This window comes from Lygodium microphyllum, chromosome 4, assembly GCF_053477565.2.
Source record: "Lygodium microphyllum isolate KBCC chromosome 4, Lygodium_microphyllum_v1.1.10, whole genome shotgun sequence".
Taxonomy (NCBI): domain Eukaryota; kingdom Viridiplantae; phylum Streptophyta; class Polypodiopsida; order Schizaeales; family Lygodiaceae; genus Lygodium; species Lygodium microphyllum.
Genome location: NC_141138.1, coordinates 86,922,339 through 86,930,002, shown reverse-complemented (window position 1 = coordinate 86,930,002; position 7,664 = coordinate 86,922,339).

Genomic DNA, 7,664 nt, shown 5'->3' with positions numbered 1-7,664 from the left:
TGTGGTAAGTGTCATGGTTACGGCCATGTGGCTACAGAGTGTCCGACGCCTTCAAGGTTAATGCCTGATCATCCACTGTTTTGCTCTTTTTGCCACAAGACCGGTCATTTAGATACAAATTGTTGGCATAAATTAGGTCAAGAGCAACAACAAGCTCGTTCAATGCAAACGAATTACAATTACATGGATCGTAATAATAGGACTTATAAGATTGGACCACCCAATCAACCTTTTAGGCCAGGAGGATTGCCCACCCAGGGTAGACCTCCAGTGCCTCGAAACAATTACAACAGTGATGGCAATTGAGGGAGAAATTCTCCTTTTAGAAGAAATAATGGAAATTTTCGTAATCCAATGGGACAAGGTGGTCAAAAAAGACCTAGGGGACTAGTAATTTATTATCGATGCCAACAAGAAGGTCACATAGCCACATATTATCCAAATGCGCGTAAAAATCAAGACTATACTCCTCTTTGCAGGAGGTGTAGTGGTGAAGGACACTATGAAGAGAATTGCCCTAAGCAAGAGGATAATAAAATTTCTGACAAAGGGAAACAAACCTCTAACGAACCTTCAATGCCTGCTGCAAATTTAGTTGAAGTAGAAACAATAAGGAAAGATACTGGAGTTAAGTCAAAATTTATACCTCGCAAGGTGACTTTTAGAGCTGACCCGATGATTGGTGTCATTACGAGGGCACAAAAGCAACAACAGAAGGAGCAAGATTTAGAGGAAGAGAGTCCACAATTAAACCGAGCAGTGAAGGATAAGTCTAAGGACATAGATCCTAATATAGAACTACCTGAATCGGATTCTCCGCAGCATTCCTCTGACCATCCGTTATTACCTGTGCCCTTAGCAAATCCTAAGATTCAAGTGGGAGTAGCTCCTTTTCCCGAAAGATTGGTTCCTCCTAAGGAAGGGAGTAAAGATTATGCAGAATCCGTAAATAAGACCTATGATCTTTGGGCTGCATTAGAAGAAATATCATTGACTATTAACCTTCGGCAATTGCTAGAAATAGCGCCTGTTTGTCGGAAACAACTTTACCATAAATTAGTTCGGCGTCGAAGGAAGAGGATTGAGATAAACGCTTCTAAAGTCAGTGAAAATTCTTCCAAAGGAAAAACAACTAAGGATGTAAAAATAGTAGATTTATTTGTGGACCCAGGAGCTCCAGTTATCGATACTACTATTAATGGCCTTTTGCTACATGAAGTGCAGTTAGATGGTGGCTTAGCAGTTAATTTGATGACAGAACAGGCAATGCAAGAATTAGGGTTGAAGGCTCTAGAACCTACTCATATTGTTTTACGGGTGGCTGATCAAAGAAAAGTAACTCCTTTGGGGTTACTGCGAAATGTGAAATCTGTAGTAGCTGGATTAGAATTTCATGTGAACTATTTGATCGTTCGTTCGCAAACGAATATTTCATCATATTCTGTGCTGCTGGGAAGACCTTGGTTATACCAAGCAAGATGCATTCAAGACTAGTATAAAGGTTCAATTGTGATTGGTCCTCGAAATGATAGGGTTAAAATACAAGTTATTTCAAAAGGATTTTTGAAAGAGTCAAGAGATGAGGCAGTTAGTGAAATGGATGAGCAATCCAACAGTGAGTTTTATGATTCGGACATGGAGAGGACTGATCATGAAGGGCCTTATGCCTGGTTATTTAAAACACCACACGCAGCAACAGCAGAAAAAGTAGAGGTCAATATAGTACATCAGCCTCACAAGGTAGAACAGATGGGTATTGGTGAATATGCTGTAGCGTTTTCATTTGACAATGATTCGGATAGGGATATTACTCAGTGGTTATCTACATCCGAAGATACAACCCTAGATTGCTTAATGCTTTCAGCAGAGGAAGCAGAATATTTTGATGATTCGCTTGAAACATGTTTTCAATTATCTACGGATCAAGAAGGAAATAATCAAGAAGATGTATTTTCTGCATACAATAGGTCGGAAGCGGTTTCTGTGGATGAATTAGGCGAGGAAGAAATGCCTGAGCTAATGATATCTGATGTGGTTGACATTTCAATAACCTCTTCAGAAAGTATGGGAGAAGATGATGTTACTGATAATAATAATAGTATGCCTGAGAGTAGGATCTTAGAAGCTCTTCCTTATGGGGAAAATGCTTTACCCTTTGGATTTGGACAACTGCCAGATAGAGCTAAAAGGATTTATTACTACCAGCTAGAAAGGAAGGAAAGAGAAAGGAGAAGTAGGCATAGGTGCAAACCTTTACAAAGACCACTATCTCGTGAGGATGAGGATGATTCAGCTTCGGCTTTTAATAGGTTTTCACAGACTTCTCGTGAACATCATGGTAATTACGCTAGGATTATTAGAGAATTGAACGAGGTATTGGAAGTAGAGCGTGAGGCAGCGTTGACTGCTGTAAATGAAGCAATGAAGAAGATTACTGAGTTGCAAAAGGAAAAGGCAGAGTTTCAGTTTAGAGAAAGGCGATATCTATATGAAATCTCGCTTTTAGAATTTTATTTAGAAGAAGAGAAATCTAAATTCAGTAGGGGTGAGTTACAGATGGAACAAGCGTTATCTATGGATACGAATTATTGGGAAGAACATGAAAACACTAATAGGTTTTTGGAAAAAAATAAATCTAAGAGTACTTTTGAGCCAGAGACTCAAGAGAAAAACCTTACAAATGTTCCATGGTTGTGCCATTCTTTTAAGCGTTCCAATGGAATTGCGCAGAAGATTTATTGCTGTTCTAGGGGACCGATAATTGGTTATCAACGAGTCCAATCTGAATTTATTAAGATTAAATTGCACAATATGCAAGCGGTGGTGTTGCCTCATCCAAAAGAAAGAGTAATGGATTTTACTATTTATGGGGATGGGCAAGAGCCACAACTTAGATGGTTTGAACCTGCAGCACCTAGGAATTTTGTGGAACTGAAACAAGTCATACATTATTTGGGCTGTCGAATTTAGGGCGAGGAGGATGAGAATCTACATTCATTAATTCTCAAGCTTAAAGATAATCAATGGTTGTGGAGTTTAGATGATCAGGAATGTCTAGAAAAGAATAAAGAAATTTTATGTCGATATCGCCGTAGGTTACATGCTCAATATCCATGTAATTCAGAGCAGATACCTAGCGTAATTGACTCTGTAAGAACCTCATTTACCATGAAATCTCGTAAAGATGTAAATGTCAATCATGGCTGTTTAGATAAATATGGGAAGGGATATACTGAAAAATCCTTTCCTGAGTTAGTAAATGTTTATGGAGTAGAAGTTGATGGTGCTACGCAAGATAACCTAGCTATTATTCTTTATAGGGCTTTACCCTTAGTAAATTCTGTGAATGTGGGAGAAGAAGCACCGGAATCAAGTACTAAGAATAACCTACTTGAAAATGTATTGATGCAGATATCCGAAGATGTGCCCACAATTAAGTCACGAAGAATAGACTCTCTATTTATTGAAGAGTCGGAAGTTGAAGTAGTTAAGCTTAAAATGGCAGAAGGAAAATATTTAAATTTAGGAGATCAATTGGAATCGCCACATCGTGAAAGATTCGAAGAAGTCTTACGAGTGCATGTTGATGCTTTTGCTTGGTCATATAAGGACCTTAAGGGTATCAAAGCTAAATTATGTCAGCATTTTATTGATCTAGAACCAGGCACAAAACCTGTATGTCAACGTCAATGACGAACAAACCCTGTGTATGCCGAGTTAGTGAAAGCTGAAATTACTAAGCTTTTAGATGCTGGATTCATTTATCCTGTTGCATACAGTGAATGGGTATCTCCTATTGTGGTAGTACCCAAGAAGAATAGTAAGAAGATTCGCATTTGTGTCGATTATAGAAAGCTGAATAGCAAAACACATAAAGATCATTTTCCTTTGCCATTTACTGATCAGGTACTTGATAAGGTTGCTGGTCATGAGCTTTATTCTTTCATGGATGGATTTAGCGGTTACAACCAAGTACTAATTCATCCTGAAGATCAATCCAAAACTACATTTACTACTGAATGGGGTACATTTGCTTATAGAGTAATGCCTTTTGGTTTGTGCAATGCACCCGCAACATTTCAGAGAGTTATGATTGCAGCTTATCAAGATTTTCTACGTCAATGGATGGAAGTTTTCTTGGATGATTTTTGTGTTTATGGTATGGCAAAAGAAATGCCTGAGCTACTAATGCAAGTATTTGAACGTAGTGATGAAGTAGGTATATCCTTGAATCCTGATAAATGTGTTTTTGGAGTACCCAAAGGAACCTTATTGAGGCATATCGTTTCTAAAGAAGGTATTGCCATGGATCCAGCTAAAATTATTAAGATTTCTGCACTTCCACCTCCAACAAATCTTAAGCAATTGCGTGGATTTTTAGGACATCTAAATTATTATCGGAGATTTATTTTCGATTTTGCAAGGGTGGCATCACCTTTGACAAATCTACTACGAAAGGATACTCCTTTTACTTGGGATGATGTTTGCCAGAAAGCATTTGAATTTCTTAAACATAAGTTAATTGAAGGACCAGTATTAGCACCCCCAGATTGGACAAAGGAATTCCATATTCATGCTGATGCATCTATGTATGCTGTAGGAGCTGTTTTGTGCCAAGCAGATGATAATAAGGTGGATCATCCAATTTATTATGCGAGTTGAAATTTAAGTGATGCAGAAAGGAATTATACCACCACTGAGAAAGAATGCCTATCAATGGTATTTGAGGTGGAGAAATTTCGTCATTATTTATTAGGGAATAAATTTACTATATATGTTGATCATGAGGAGTTAAAGTACTTGCTTAATAAAGCAGAACTTTCAGGACGTGTGATTCGTTGGATGTTGTTATTCCAAGAGTTTGATTTTCAAGTAGTTACTCGTCTTGCTAGAGCTCATGTTCTAGCAGATCATCTATCACGATTATTAACATCAGACAAGGAGGAAGGTGTGGAAGATGATTTGCCGGATGCATCACTTTTTACTGCGGAGACACAAGTTCCATGGTATGCTGATATTGGGAATTTTCTTAGTACTGCTCGATATCCACCTGGTGCTGATAAGCGCAGGAAACGTCAGATATTAATGCAAGCACGCTCCTATGGATTATTAGGGGGTTACCTTTATAAATTTTTTCCACGTGAGGGTATCTATCGACGTTGTGTAAGGGAAGATGAAGTACCAGTTGTTCTTAAGGCATTGCATGATGAGCCGTGTGGTGGCCATTTTGCCGGTGAATTGACTGCAAGAAAAGTTCTATTAGCTGGTTATTGGTGGCCTACCCTATTTAAGGATGCTTATTATTATTGTCGAAAATGTGATGTATGTCAAAGGACTGGTCGTCCTTCTAAGAGTTTTGCTATGCCTTTGACACCTATATTAGCATTAGCACCTTTTGAGAAGTGGGGAATTGATTTTGTGGGCCCAATTGATCCGCCTACTAGATATCGATCGAATCGTTATATCTTAGTCTGTACTGACTATATTACAAAGTGGGTGGAAGCGAAAGCGCTTAAAACGGATAAAGCCATTGATGTGGCTAAGTTTATGTATGAGAATATTATTACACGTTTTGGTTGCCCACTGGAATTAGTAAGTGACCGAGGTTCCCATTTCTTGAATGGTCTTATCAGTGAGCTAATGGAAATCTATAAAATTAAACATCGCAAATCAACGCCTTATTATCCCAGAGCTAACGGTCAGGTTGAAGTAACCAATCGCATTATCTGTGGGATTTTAACTAAAACGGTTGCTTCCCACAGGTGAGATTGGGATGAACGTTTATATGAAGCGTTATGGGCCTATAGAACTACTTATAAGGTGACAATGCAAAATACACCCTTCAATTTAGTTTATGGCACTAATGCTATATTCCCTATTGAACAAGAGTTGCCCACTTTACGAGTAGCTCTATCATTACGACTAGGTGAGGTTGAATCTTTGAAACAACGGATTTTACAATTGGTAAAGTTGGATGAGGAAAGATTATTAGCTCTACAAAGTCTAGAAGCAATGCAAAAACGTCGTAAAGCATGGCACGACCAGAATATTAAAGTACGGGAGTTTAAAGAAGGCGATTTAGTTTTACTTTATGACAGTCGTTATTATAAATTTCCTGGGAAGCTTAAAATTCGTTGGTTGGGACCTTTTAAAGTGATTAATGTTTATGATAATGGTTCTCTTGATGTGCAGGATATTAATGCTGAAAATGAGATATTTAGGGTCAATGGCCTGCGCCTTAAACATTTTGTGACTTAGGCTAGCTAGGTATAGTTAGTTTAGTAGTTAAAATAATATTTTGACTAATCCACCCTTGGATGTCTTTTCTTCCTTGGGGGGTTTTTTAAATGGGATGCAGGTATGGCCTTTTTGTGGATGGATGTGCTTTACCCTCGTATTGATGCCGATAGTACTGATCCTGTTCATGCTGGACCTTATGATATGCCGCATTTTCAAACGCATGACAGGTTTTTATATGCACCGAGAGGGGAGGCCTGTTGTGGTTCTTCTTTTGTGATTATTTTTTGTTTACAGTATCATCCACCTTTTGGTTGTAGGTCCTGTCAGCTGCATTTATTTGTGCGTGCTCAGCTCTTGTGTTGGCAGTGTCGCACATACTTTCGACGCTATGGTACCACTGCCATGCAGGAAATGATTGGCTATACCTACTAGCGTCATGATTATAATAGTGTTTTTTCTCCTGAGCGCGGCGCTGGTCAGTCTAGGGTAGGCCGAGAGCAAGCAGAATTTGCGAGATACCGTTCCACTGTCTACCGCCTTACTCCATCTTATCATGATCTGCAGACTAGAGTTCCATGTCCATGTTGGGATTATATCTGTTGGTATATGGATGCGACCGAGGGACATTCTTTAGATGCTTTACCAGTGGCCCCTATGCCCTACTATGATGATGTAGCTTCGGCTTCGCTCCATGATGTGATGGAGGTACTTAGCGATGCACCTGATAGCGGATCTGTGACTTCTGATATGCCTATGCTAGAGGCTATTCTTGAGCATCCTATAGCTGATAGTTTAGTTAATAGGTTTGACTTAGATAGTATTAATGATTTCGGATTAGGATTATTATTTTCACTAGAAGATCTCAGAGACTTTGAAGATTTTAGTCTAGATATTTTGTTTTCTTAGTCTTTTATGTTTTTCTTTTATTCTACATTTTGAAAAACAAACAAACAAACAAATATATATCATTTTAAAAAAAAACATACAATGCTTTGAGTTATTGATATCCTGTAGGTTTTCATGCACTTTAGTTTTATTTTCCACGTAGTTAGGTAGTTAGTTGTACGCACGGTTAGGGTATTCCTTTCAGTGCTGGAGTTTGGGATATTTAAGTTAGTCAGATGGTCAGTTCTATATGCAAGAATGGTTATCAAGTGGAGAAATATACTGATTCTTAAACAACCAAGCAGTGGGAGTGTTATGACAGTCTAGTTGATCGAGATTGTGCCATGAGTATCTGACAATTCTTTTGCATAGGGAAAAGTTTTATTATTTATCTAACCCTTTAACATTGTACTGGCTAGTGTATGTTTCATGTGCAGATTTGACTATGATTTTGTGTTACACACTGTTGTATGCTTCTGTTGATTCTTAGAGTTGCAATATCCACGAACATACAAGGTTGTTTCATACCTAAAACTTTT